Source organism: Euprymna scolopes, chromosome 19, assembly GCF_053919585.1.
Source record: "Euprymna scolopes isolate OS-2025 chromosome 19, ASM5391958v1, whole genome shotgun sequence".
NCBI lineage: Eukaryota > Metazoa > Mollusca > Cephalopoda > Sepiida > Sepiolidae > Euprymna > Euprymna scolopes.
Window position 1 is genome coordinate 14,356,380 of NC_136500.1, and position 13,426 is coordinate 14,369,805.

The following is a 13,426-nucleotide window of genomic DNA, read 5'->3' on the forward strand; positions in this document are numbered from 1 at the left end:
GATTTACTTTACAAAACGCACGCAACTTGCGTTAAATACGCGCAGATCGGCTTCGGCCAACTGCTGATTATTTTACCGCTCACACAACGGCGTTCTTTTGTCTGTTTTAAGTGCTTTCACAAGTTCTGTAGATTTGTTGCTAGTTTCTGACCAATCAAATACGAGAGATTTGAGAGAGAAAATTTTGATTGTTGCTGGGAGCCGGCGTGTTTCGTATAAAAAGGGAAGGGAAGACGTTGCCTTTATCATTTCTAAATTTGTCGAAATGGCTCCCCCTACTGAAGTTAGCAAGAAAGGCGCTAAGAAAGCCGGTAAGGCTAAACCTGCCCGTGATGGCAAGAAAAAGAGAAAGAAGAGGAAGGAAAGTTATTCCATCTACATTTACAAAGTAATGAAACAAGTTCATCCTGACACTGGAATTTCTAGCAAAGCCATGTCTATTATGAACAGTTTTGTTAACGATCTTTTTGAGAGAATCGCTAATGAAGCCAGCCGTCTGTCCCATTACAGCAAGAAAAGAACACTTAGCAGCCGTGAGGTCCAGACTGCTGTCCGTCTCCTTCTCCCTGGTGAGTTGGCTAAACATGCTGTCTCTGAGGGAACCAAAGCTGTCACCAAGTACACCAGCGCCAAGTAAAAAGCGTTTCCTTCCAAAGAAAACAAATTCCCAAAACGGCCCTTTTCAGGGCCACACATTTTTTCACGAATGTTTCTTCACTTTCTATATTTTAAAGCGATTATTCACAGTTTAGATTTCATAAATATTCCCATCTCTTTCTATGGCGTAAATATTACTTATATTTGTTCACGATTAGGGAAAGAAAGTCTTAAATTATATTTGTATTTTTTTTATTTGTAAGCAGATTTTTATTTGTGAACTTGTAAATTTAAGTCAATCTTAATACAAATGTTAGCATTTCCGGGTTTCTATTACTGTACACATAGATTCGAAAAAGTTGTCAAAAATACAAATATATAACAAATAAATGTTATCAAAGGCAAGATAAGTTACTTTTCTACCAAAGTGGATATGATTTTTTCGTGTTTTTATTCAATGTAACATGTTTATTCAGCTCGAAAAGCATAGTGTTTGCCGATGTATTGGAAAATTCAAAATGGCGTCCAACTCTCTCTTTAACACGGTAAGTTCGGGAAAAGATGTTATAAATAATAAATTAGACAAAATACTGTTAGAAATTCGCTCAATATATGTTACCGTGACATATATTCGGTGGGTTTTTAATAGTATTTTGTCTAGTTTATTATTTATAACACCTTTTCCCAAACTAACCGTGTTAAAGAGAGACTCAGACGCCATCTTAAATTTTCCAATACATCGGTAAACACTGCATGTTTTTCGAGCTGAATAAACATGTTACATTGAATAAAAACACAAAATATATCCAGTTTAGTAGAAAAGTAACTAAGCGGGTTTGTATTACTGTACACATAGATTCGAGAAAGTGTCAAAAAACAAATATATAATGTTCTTTGGTCTTCGGGCCGGGATTAGGATCAAAGTGTAGTATCTGTTCCAGCAGATACTGCAAGCTATGACTAGCAAAGACCAGATGTGGGGGCAACCCCACATGCCTGACATTTAACCAGCTCCCATTTCCCATCTCTCGGGAGCTGGTCCCCTTTTCCCCTTCCCCCTCCCTTCACTCCTCACATTAAAAATCGGCCTTGTGCCTAATTTGCTCGGTGGGGGAGCAAATAAATACCATCTGTTCCAGCAGATACTGCAAGCAAAGACCATATGTGGGGGCGACCCCACATATAATACCTTGGTCAATGTAGGGGCAACCCTTCATACCAATTGTCACTATCCAGCTCCTCTACTCCCCGGGGAGTTGGTCCCCATTTCCCCTTCACTCCTCACATTAAAAATCGGCGTTGTGCCTAATTTGCTCGGTGGGGGAGCAAATAAATACCATCTGTTCTCTGATACATACACAGCGATAGGCAGTGTTGTTCTGGCGACACATTCTCATGCCCGAAACACCTGACGAGCTTGTTGGGTAGCGTTCTGTCCGCACCCCCACTTGGTCTGTCTTTCTCTGCTCTCCCCCCTCACGGGGGGATCCGAGCTGATAATTTACGACCTTCCCGCGAGGGAGGGTCGGAAACACTTTCTCTCTTCCCTCCACTAACTTCCCACTCCCTCTCTCAGTTCTATCTCCCCTCTTGCCGCCTTTGGCGCCAAAGTCGGCTCCCCACTTTGGACGGCGACTCCACGTCACTCATTTTGGCGAATTCTAATACAGGGAAGAGAGAGCTTTTTTCAAAAATGGACACCCCCAGCCCGGGGACAACCAATACAGATACCCTCAGCCAGGGGGCTACCACAAGAAAAACTGCTCCCCAAGAGGACGACTTCCCAACAGGGGAAGCAAAAAGCAACGGGGCATACCGCCCGGACACTAAACCGAAGGAGGCCCCCCAGAAGGGAGAAAACTCACCAGCAGCTCCCCAAGAGGGCGACTCCCCACAAAGGGGAGAAAAAACAATGTTGGACGGGGCATCCCGCTCTGACAACAATAATCAAGAGGCAGTAGCCCTAAAGGACGATAAGGGGGACAGTGCTCCCCAGGAGGGCAACTGCCCCAAAAGGGGAGCAAATCAAGAAAACGAGGGGGCATACAGCCTAGACCTCCCCAAAACAAAAGGGGCAAAAGCTCCCAAGGACAATAAACAGGACAATGCTCCCCAGGAGGCCGACTCCCCAAAAAGGGAGGTATTTCCTGGAAGAAGTATAGAGCAAGGAGAGTCGGTCCCAAAGGAAAGCGGAAAGGGAAATGCCCCTCAAAATAGCAACCCTTCCGCAAAGGAACAACAAAAACAGTCCAACCTCACCAAAGATCCAACACCAACAAGAGGGTCGGCATGGGGGAAGACTGTAGAGAAGCAACGGTCCCCTCAAGAGTATAGAGACTTGTACTTGACCAAGTACAGACAATACATAGAGAGTGCAGAAATTAAACCAGTGCCAGGCGCTTGGGAGGCAATCGAAGACAGTCCTCTCCCTCATCATCTCGGATATGCCGGAAAACCGCCTCCTAGGGATGAAAAAGGAAGACATGGCGGGGCTCCTACACAAGCTAAACATCCCGGTATTATACCTGTACCAGAGGAGCTACGCCATGTGGGACATCCTCCTACCAACCAAGGAAGATGCGGAGAGACTCTCCCTACAGGAAATTAAGTATGGGAGAATAAAACTAAAGCCCGAATACCAGGGCAGGACAAGGACCTGGGTGCAGGTATTCAATGTACCTATGCAAATATCAGCAGAAATCCTGGGATCCTTCTTCACACAGTTTGGCGAAGTGGAAAAAATATCCCCAGTGCGTTCGAAAACCGGCATGCACTTGGGGAGCTACACTGTGGCCATGAGGCTAAAGAAAGAAGGCTTCCAAGCGATACCAGCACAGCTGATTTTTAAGGAGGCAACTATGACAGTAGTGGTGGAGGGGCGTCGTCCGCACTGCTGGTTCTGCCAAAAGCAGGGTCACATGGCCAAGAGCTGCCCTCAAAGGTCAACTCCTACTCAAGTGACACTAAAGGCGGTCCCAACCTCTGAGACAGCACCAGTGTCCAAACAGGCTGTCACAACTCCTGCAACCGGAGCACCAACCCCAGCACCGAGGAAACCCAAAACTACGCAGGAGGCCAAGGGGGAGGAATGGATCACAGTAATGAGGCGGAAACGGAAGCCCACAATCCCATCTGCCACCGTCCCACCACCAACCCAACAACCGAGGCAGCAACAACAACAGCAGCCTCCACAACAGCCGCAGCAACAGCCACAGCAGCAGACACAGCAGCAGCAGCCAAACCAGCCATTGAACCAGCCGCAGCAACAACATCAGCTGCCGCGGCCAATTCCACAACCAATGCCACGAAAACAGCGGCAACAACAAAAACAGCAGCAGCAGCAACAGCCAGAACAGGAGCAGCAGCAACAAAAACGACTGTAGCAACCAGAACAGCAACAGCATCAACCGGAGAAACAGCAATTAGAGGAGCAGCAACAACCAACGGTCCCCACACCAATTGAGACGGGGATCAAGCGAAGAAAACACTGCTCCTCTGAGGATGAATCTGCTAGTGAGAGGGAGAGGAACTCAACCTCACCACTCCCCGGTTCATTCAAAAGAATAAAAAAGAAAAGGAAAGGGGAAGAAAAGGCAGCCCCCACTCCCTGTGAGAATACACCACCTCTAACAACAACACAACTCACTTCCACCCCCATACCACATACTGCACCAACACTAGACACCGCACCAACACCAACACCAACATCAGACACCGCACCAACACCAGACACTGCACCAACACCAACACCAGACACTGCACCAACACCAGACACCGCACCAACACCAACACCAGACACCGCACCAACACCAGACACCAGACAGACACTCGTCCCCGCACCAATGCAAATTGAGCTGCCATCCCAGAAAGAAAAGAATGAACCCGGGAGAGGGAGAGACCCTTCAGATTCTCCCACTTACGGACTCACTTCAACAGGGACTCTTGCCCTCGAAACGAGAGAGGAACTTTGTTTTGTAGACCCCCTGTCTGTGGCAATGGGCTTACCACACTGGCAGAGAAAAAATTTAAAACCTCTGCTGGACTGCCAACAGATAGGGGGAAAAGATGTTAATGTCCCCTCTAATTTCCCGGATGCCCCACGGCTAACAACTTTCGTCAGGCTTCCTGAGGCCTGCAAAACCAACGTGTGGACAATGCTGGAGGCCGCTGAAGGGGCTGGTCCGGGAATTGAACTGATTAGGAAAAATGACCCTTCCCTTGAGGAACTCGCAAAACAATGCAAGGGAAGGGTCCCAGTGTTGGTCCATCCGTCACTCTATAGGGCCCTTAAATTGACTTACCCTTTGGATGTCGGCGGCATTGTGAGAGAAGGTCGGGACATGAAAAACCTGACCACCTTGAGCATTGCACACAACGTCGATGTCCTTTCCCCGGCTGACTTCGGAGCTGAGTGTAACACACCTTAAGGTAGGTACCATGGCTTTGAATTTGGCTAGTCTGAATGCGAGGGGCTTGAGATCATCGGGCCGGGCGGCTCGCCTCCGGCACGACCTCTTGTCCCTGGGAGTGGATGTTGCTGCGATTCAGGAGACGCATTTTGTTTCCTCTGTGGACTGTCAGGTGCTGGCCCGAGACTTTGAGGTTTTCTCAGCATATGGCAGCCTGCGGGGGAAGGGAGTTTCCGTGCTGGTTAAACGTACCCTGTCGGCGACGGTCGATGTTGTCCATAGAGATGCGGTGGGTAGACTGGTTGTGGCCGATGTTGCCGTAAAAGATTCTGTGTTTCGGGTGATTGCGGTTCATGCGCCCAGCACCGCTCGTGAGAGGGTCTCATTCTTCAGTCAGCTTGACGCGTTTGTAGATTGTCGGAAGCGGGTAGTGCTAATGGGGGATTGGAATGCCATCTTAGACCCCGACATAGATAAGGTAGGAGGCGGAGCTAGAGGATCGGAGAGGTGCGAGTCCAGCCTGGCTGATCTGATGGCTAGATGCGGTCTGGTCGACAGGTTTCGGTTCGAGCATCCGGGGCGGGAGATGTGGACGTGGACCAATAGCGTTTCCTCCTATCTAAATACCTATTTGGACAGGATGTTAGTTAGGAGAGGCGAAGTAGACTTCTTATCTTGTCCCACGTTCACTTGGCTAGGCCAGACGGACCATAAATTAGTTATGGCCCGGCTGAAGCTAGGAAATAGGCCTAAGTTAGCGGGGTACTGGAAGTTAAACACCTCCCTTCTGGAGAAACAAGACTTCCAAGATCAGTTAAGAGAATTGATTAAAAAGGCACTAGTGGGGGCGGTTACCGGGAGTAAGTGGTGGTTAGGTCTCAAAGCCAAGATCAGAAGCTTCTCCGTCAAGTATGCCCAGCGCCTCGCACTAAATAAGGCCAAGACGAAGAAGAAGCTAGAGCAGAAACTAGCCCAGGCTACGGGGAAGGGTGATAGGGTTAGTCAGGAACTAGCTAAGCAGGACCTTCTACGCGAGACTAGCGAGCATTACGAAGGCCAAGTAGTTAGAGCTAGGCTTAGAAAGATAGGCAACGAAGTAGTCAATTCTGATGCAGACGTGCGCCGTGAGGTTTCTAGGCGTGGCTCGAACAAATACATTGCGAAAGTCAAACATCCGGATGATGGACGCACTCTGGAATCGACTCGGGAGATCTGCGAGGGGTTTCGAGAACATTTCGAGGAGCGTTTTACGCAGCAGCCCGATCTTCCGGTCCTTGAGTTTAGCGACTATTTAGCCGACTCTCCCCGTCTCGAGGCGGCTAGAGCGGCTGGTTGCGAGGGCCGGGTGATGGAGCGGGAGGTCTTTACTGCGCTGAAGCAGGTCAGCTGTGACAAATCGCCAGGACTTGATGGTCTGCCATACGAACTGTACTTGAGGCTGTCGCCCATGTTTCTGCCTCTTCTGACGGATATGTTCAACCATTGGTTTGCTCAGGGATCCATCCCAGGGCAGGTGACCAAGGGAGTGATCACATTGCTGAAGAAAGGTGACGGGCATGGAGGGGAAGAATTAGACGACTACAGGCCCATAACTCTGCTAAACACAGAGTTGAAGATTTTGGCCAAGGTCCTGTCGAATCGGCTGCAGGTTGTTATCGACGAGTTGGTTGAACCGGAACAGAACTACGCTGTGAAGGGGAGATCGATTCAGAACAACTTGCACCTGATCCGCACGATCTTAGAGGGGGGAATAGATGACGACACGGAAGCCGCGCTGATAAACTTAGATTAGTCCAAAGCTTTCGATAGGGTCGACCATCGTTTCCTGGCATCTGTCTTAGAGGCCGCCGGTTTTAAACCGGACTTTTGCAAGTGGATCTCCATAATGTATCGACAGCCCATGGCTGTCGTGCAAGTCAACGGAAAGCGCTCGAAACCCTTTGTTATCTCTCGGTCGGTTCGTCAGGGTTGTCCACTGTCGCCCCTGCTTTATGTCCTGGCTTTGGAGCCTCTTCTCCGCAAGCTGAGACATGGGGAGGCAAATTCGGCCCTGCGCGGAATGGCTCTGCCTGGCGGCTCAGTTGCCAAGGTATCCACGTTCGCCGATGATGTCACGATCTTAGTGTCGGGCTTCAGAGACATTGAGGTCGTGTCGGAGGCACTCACACAGTACGAAAGAATCACGGGGGCCAAGATAAACCGCAACAAGTCGGTAGGACTGCGGTTGGGCGCATGGAGTGGCAACGTAAACCTCCCGGCGCCCTTCAGCTGGACAGATGGCCCGGTCCGGATCCTCGGCGTGTGGTTCGGACCGGGTCTCCAGCTTGACAAGAATTGGTTGGAGGTACGGTCAAAGGTGGAGGCTGCAGTCAATTCGTGGCTTCCTAGGAAACTTTCCTTAAAGGGTAGAGCTGAGGCGTGCGCCACTTACGTCTTTCCTCTCATCCTTTACCGACTGGCCGTACTTCCCCTGCCTGCACAACACCTAAAAGCTCTTGTCGAACTCTTGTCCTCGCTCCTTTGGGACAGAGGAAGACACTGGGTGAGCAGACAGGTCTGTATTCAACGTCCGTGTTAGGGAGGCTTGGGAATGCCGGACTTAAAGTGTCATCGAGATGCTGAGAGGCTGGAAGTGTCATCGAGATGCTGAGAGGCTGGCCTTCCTGAGCCACTATATGCAGGATGACCAACCGTGGCACCCCGTGGTTACTGCCGCCTTCCCCGACCTCGTTCTCGACCCTTCCATCGAGAGCCGTCGCAGGCCGCGGGGAGAATCTGCCTACATGAAAGAGTGCCGAGCTGCGCTAAAACGACTACCAAGGTCCAGTGACCTTGTGACTGCTACCCGTAGGGAACTCCACAGGGATCTAGTGAAGGGGGCCGCTGACGACCCGCTATGCGCACGTTTGGGGTGGCAGCAGAGTGAGATCCGCTCCGCGTGGAGCTGGGCGCCAGGTTCGAGTCATCTGAACAATTCGGAGTTCTCTCTGACCTGGCGATTGGCCCGAAATGCACTTCCACTCAACAACATACAATGCAGTTCCGGGTTTTTGGAGTCGCCTGATTGTCCCCGTTGTGGGACAACGGCCGTAGAAACTACGGATCACGCTTTCTTTGATTGCCGCGAACTCCGCCAGTACTGGTCGTATGTCAGCAGAGTGACGGCTCGCATCAATCCTGAGCATCCTCGCCCAATTACTGTATCCAATGTTGTGGACAACGTGAGGCCGCCGTGGGACCGGGAAAGACAAATGGTCTACGTTACGATCCTGGCCGTGGCGAGAATGGTGATTTGGACGTCGCGTCTGCAAGGTTGCCGGGGGGTGTTGTCTTTTTCTGATCAAGATCTGATCGCGTTCTTTAAACACCAACTACGGGTGAAGATCAGATGTGATAGAAGAAGGCTGCATCGCGCGGCATTTGACAGAAGATGGATACATGTGGCAAGTCTGTATGTACGAAGAGGAGCCAAATTTGAATACGTGTTCCCCGCCTAGGTGTGGAACGCGCAGTTCTGTAAAGTAAAATTAAACAAGTAGTCTCTCAGCTAGCTGAGTGTGTGTTCCATCCCTCCCCGATTAGGAAGCCTCCAAGATCCCCATCCCCTCTTACCTGCAATTTTTGTTTTCACCCCTTCCTCTAAATTTTACCCATCTTGGAGAAAAAGAAATACAAACTAACCTCCATCCCTTACCCACAAAAATTTTCTTTTCTCCATTCACCCCCATCTAGAGGGCATCCCCACCTAGAGACTGACCCACAGAAGCGAGGTTCCTTTTACAAACCTAGTGGAACGGGCAGTCTATCAACTAGACGGGGTTGGGAGGGTCCTACTAATCACCTTTTGTTTTTTTCTTCCCCCGCCCTCGACAAAAATGAATTATTGTACCATTTTATTGTTATCTTTTTTGTTTTTACATGTCAATAAAAAATGTTTTAAAAATTGGGAGTTACTAGGACGTCCCCCAATATGAAAGGGTGAATGCGGTATTATGGTGAAAGAAGATACTAGCTGGGAGAAACTTTTGACTTTGTTTAGTTCTGGAGTGACAAGGATGACCAACGACCCCCAAAATCCCCTCCTTTTGAGTTGGCCATGTGCCTAAGTTTTTTGTTCATCGTTAATTTTTACTGTATTTTTTGACATGAATAAAAGATTTAATATCTACAAAGTGTAGTATCTGTTCCGGCAGATGCTGCAAGCTATGACTAGCTATGACTAGCAAGGACCAGATGTGGGGGCAACCCCACATGCCTGACCATTAACCAGCTCCCATTTCCCACCTCTCGGGAGCTGGTCCCCTTTTTTTCCCTTCCCCCTCCCTTCACTCCTCACATTAAAAATCGGCCTTGTGCCTAATTTGCTCGGTGGGGGAGCAAATAAATACCATCTGTTCCGGCAGATACTGCAAGCTATGACTAGCAAAGACCAGATGTGGGGGCAACCCCACATGCCTGACCTTTAACCAGCTCCCATTTCCCACCTCTCGGGAGCTGGTCCCCTTTTCCCCGTTCCCCCTCCCTTCACTCCTCACATTAAAAATCGGCCTTGTGTCTAATTTGCTCGGTGGGGGAGCAAATAAATACCATCTGTTCTTCAGATGGTGCACTTCATTTTCTTGTTCTCTTTCGGTGGAGGAGAAATCCTTCACGACTGAGACAATGTTTATTTTTGTACCTTTTCTCCACGTTAAAAAACGACCCTGGTGTCTAACTCTGTCCCGTGGGGAGACATAGTAAATAGGTACCAGGAGCACCTGCGCGTATTTAACGCAAGTTGCGTGCCTTTTGTAAACATAATCGTTTTTAGTTTTTGAAACCATCAATATTTAAAATGTCTGGTCGTGGTAAAGGAGGTAAAACCAAGGGAAAGAGCAAGACTCGTTCATCCCGTGCCGGACTTCAATTCCCCGTTGGTTGTATCCATCGTCTCCTCCGCAAGGGTAACTATTCGGAGAGAATTGGTGCCGGTGCACCCGTCTATTTGGCTGCCAAGTAAATTCTATTTCCTTGACACAACACAAACGGCCCTTTTCAGGGCCACCCACGTTTTCTCGAAATTTTTTTCGTGAATTTTACTTAATGCGATTTTTTATTTCTGACCTTTGTGATTCTGTATAATTTTTTTTTTTTTTTTTTTTTTGCATTCATTTTTTTACGCCCCTTCAGTAGATTTAATATAAAGTTTAGCCCCATCATTTTGTATAGTTTTTTTTTTATTTATAACACCCTTTTCCATACTTACGGTGTTAAAGAGGGTGTGAGACGCCATCTTGAATTTTCCAATACATCGGTAAACACTGTATGTTTTTCGAGCTGAATAAATGTTACATTGAATAAAAACACAAAAAATATATCCAGTTTGGCAGAAAAGTAACTTATCTTGCCTTTGATAACATTTATTTGTTATATATTTGTTTTTTGGTACTGGTCGCGGTAAGAGTTCCCTGCCGAACACCCTCAAAAGACAATGACTTTTCCCCACGCATGCGCAAAGGACATGTTTTAGTTTATCGACTTTTTTTAAACTTTTTTTTTTACTTTTAATAGCATTTTCTTTTTAAATGATAACGTTAATGTTTATGAATATTGAAATAAAATACATGGGTTTGTATTACTGTACACATAGATTCGAAAAAGTTGTCAAAAACAAATATAGAACAAATAAATGTTATCAAAGGCAAGATAAGTTACTTTTCTACCTAACTGGATATAATTCACGTGTTTTTATTCAGTGTAACATGTTTATTCAGCTCGAAAAACATGCAATGTTTACCGATGTATTGGAAAATTCAAAATGGCAGCCGACTGTCTCTCGGAAAGGGTACGTTTGGGAAAAGGTATTATAAATAATAAACTAGACAAAATACTGTTAGAAATTCGCTCAATATATGTTACCGTGACATAAGTTGACATGTATTCGGTTGTTTTCTAACGGTATTTTGTCTAGTTTTTTATTTATAATACCTTTTCCCAAACGTACCCTCTCCGAGAGACAGTCGGCTGCCATTTTGAATTTTCCAATACATCGGTAAACATTGCATGTTTTTCGAGCTGAATAAACATGTTACACTGAATAAAAACACGTGAATTATATCCAGTTAGGTAGAAAAGTAACTTATCTTGCCTTTGATAACATTTATTTGTTCTATATTTGTTTTTTGACAACTTTTTCGAATCTATGTGTACAGTAATACAAACCCGCATTTTCTTTTTACATGACAACGTTAATGTTTATGAATATTGAAATAAAATACATTACTAAACATTTATTAATATTTTTTTTACTGTTTATGTGTCACTTTTATCGACTTTTTCTTTTCTTATATTGAAATATTATATATATGAAATATTGAAATTATTCTTATATTGAATATTGAAAAGAAAAAGTCGATAAAAGTGACACAAACAGTAAAAAAAAGATATTATTAATAAATGTATAGTAATGTCTTTTATTTCAATATAAGAATAATTTCAATATTTCATATATATAATATTTCAATATAAGAAAAGAAAAAGTCGATAAAAGTGACACATAAACAGTAAAAAAAAAAAAAAGATATTAATAAATGTGTAGTAATGTATTTTATTTCAATATTCATAAACATAAACGTTGTCATTTAAAAAGAAAATGCTATTATAAAGTAAAAAAAAAAGTTTTAAAAAGTCGATAAAAGTGATATATTATTAATAAATGTGTAGTAATGTATTTTATTTCAATATTCATAAACAGTAAAACAATGTCGATAAAAATTCAGGATCGTTTTGTTACTATGGCAACTAAAACATGTCCTTTGCGCATGCGTGGGGAGAAGTCATTGTTTTTTTAGGGTGTTCGGCAGGGAACTCTTACTGCGACCAGTACCTGTTTTTTGACAATTTTTTCGAATCTATGTGTACAGTAATACAAACCCAATAAATTTTATTAAAGACAAGATAACACACTCGGTTCGAAAAACTGTCTAGATTCAGGAGAACAAAAGAAAAACTTGCAGCAAATGTTTGAAATTTCGACGATGAGTTAAAAATTGTAATCGATTTATTTGGACAAAAACTAAGATTTTCTGTCGATTTTACAAGGGAATCTTCTAAATGCGGTTTCGATTCTAGTTGATATGTAAGAACTGAACTCCCAAATAAGATTTGACGTTCGGATAGACAATAGAGAAAATTCAAAGATATTCGCACATTAGAAGAAACGATTCATTTAGAATTTGTACAATTTATCATCTAAAAACTGAATTGGTTACTTGCATTGCATTAATTACGAAATTAATCTTCTTTATTATTTGAAAGCATTCAATTTTTTCTTTTAGACGTTAAATGAATGCCCGTTAACAAACAAAAATATTTCAGGTAATATTTAAATGCATATTATGCGAATGGCTTTTTTAATGTGATTGTACGGATAACGAATAAGAAAGAGGGATAAAATTATAAATCAAAATAAAGACATTAAAAAAGAAATGCTAACATTTGTATTAAGATTGACTTAAAACGATTTACAAGTTCAAATAAAAATTGCAAATACAAGTTAACACTGTGTTTTCCTAATCTTCTACAAATTTATATCATATGCCATAAAAAAGAGATGAAAATATTTATGAAATCAAGTGTGAATAATCGCATTAAAATATAGAGTGAAGAAACATTCGTGAAAAAATGAGTGGCCCTGAAAAGGGCCGTTTTGGGAATGTTTTCTTTGGAAGGAAACGCTTTTTACTTGGCGCTGGTGTACTTGGTGACAGCTTTGGTTCCCTCAGAGACAGCATGTTTAGCCAACTCACCAGGGAGAAGGAGACGGACAGCGGTCTGGACCTCACGGCTGCTAAGTGTTCTTTTCTTGCTGTAATGGGACAGACGACTGGCTTCATTAGCGATTCTCTCAAAAAGATCGTTAACAAAACTGTTCATAATAGACATGGCTTTGCTAGAAATTCCAGTGTCAGGATGAACTTGTTTCATTACTTTGTAAATGTAAATGGAATAACTTTCCTTCCTCTTCTTTTTCCTTTTCTTGCCATCACGGGCAGGTTTAGCCTTACCGGCTTTCTTAGCGCCTTTCGAGCTAACTTCGGGTTTAGGAGGCATTTTAACTTTCAGTAGCAACGGTAAATACTGAAGGTAACTCGCTCGAATGCTTTATATATTAGTAAAACCGGCTCCCAGAGAGCGTTATATTTACTACATTTTCATTGGTTTAAAAATTAACACAAAGGAAAATTTGAAATACGAAAAGAGCGCTAAGATATCAGCAGGTGCTCGGTCGAACGACCGTTAATCCTAATGGCGGGCACCGACTCTTTCAACACCTAAACAAAACGTATGTGTAAAAAAAAAAAAAAAAAAAAAAAAAACGTATGTGTATGTCTTTTCAACACGTAAACTAAATCATTGATTTTGCAAATGGTGCTTTTTTA

General features: G+C 44.5%; 2 pseudogenes across 1 annotated transcript; one reads left to right on the plus strand and one right to left on the minus strand.

The window, feature by feature from the left end:
- The first annotated feature begins 214 nt into the window (after positions 1–214).
- LOC145240126 (histone H2B, gonadal pseudogene) lies at positions 215–664 on the plus strand (annotated as a pseudogene). Its single transcript, XR_013862485.1, has one exon. The product of XR_013862485.1 is annotated as a histone H2B, gonadal pseudogene (transcript).
- A 12,038-nt stretch (positions 665–12,702) lies between these two features.
- LOC145303439 (histone H2B, gonadal pseudogene) lies at positions 12,703–13,110 on the minus strand (annotated as a pseudogene).
- Between the last annotated feature and the right edge of the window lie 316 nt (positions 13,111–13,426).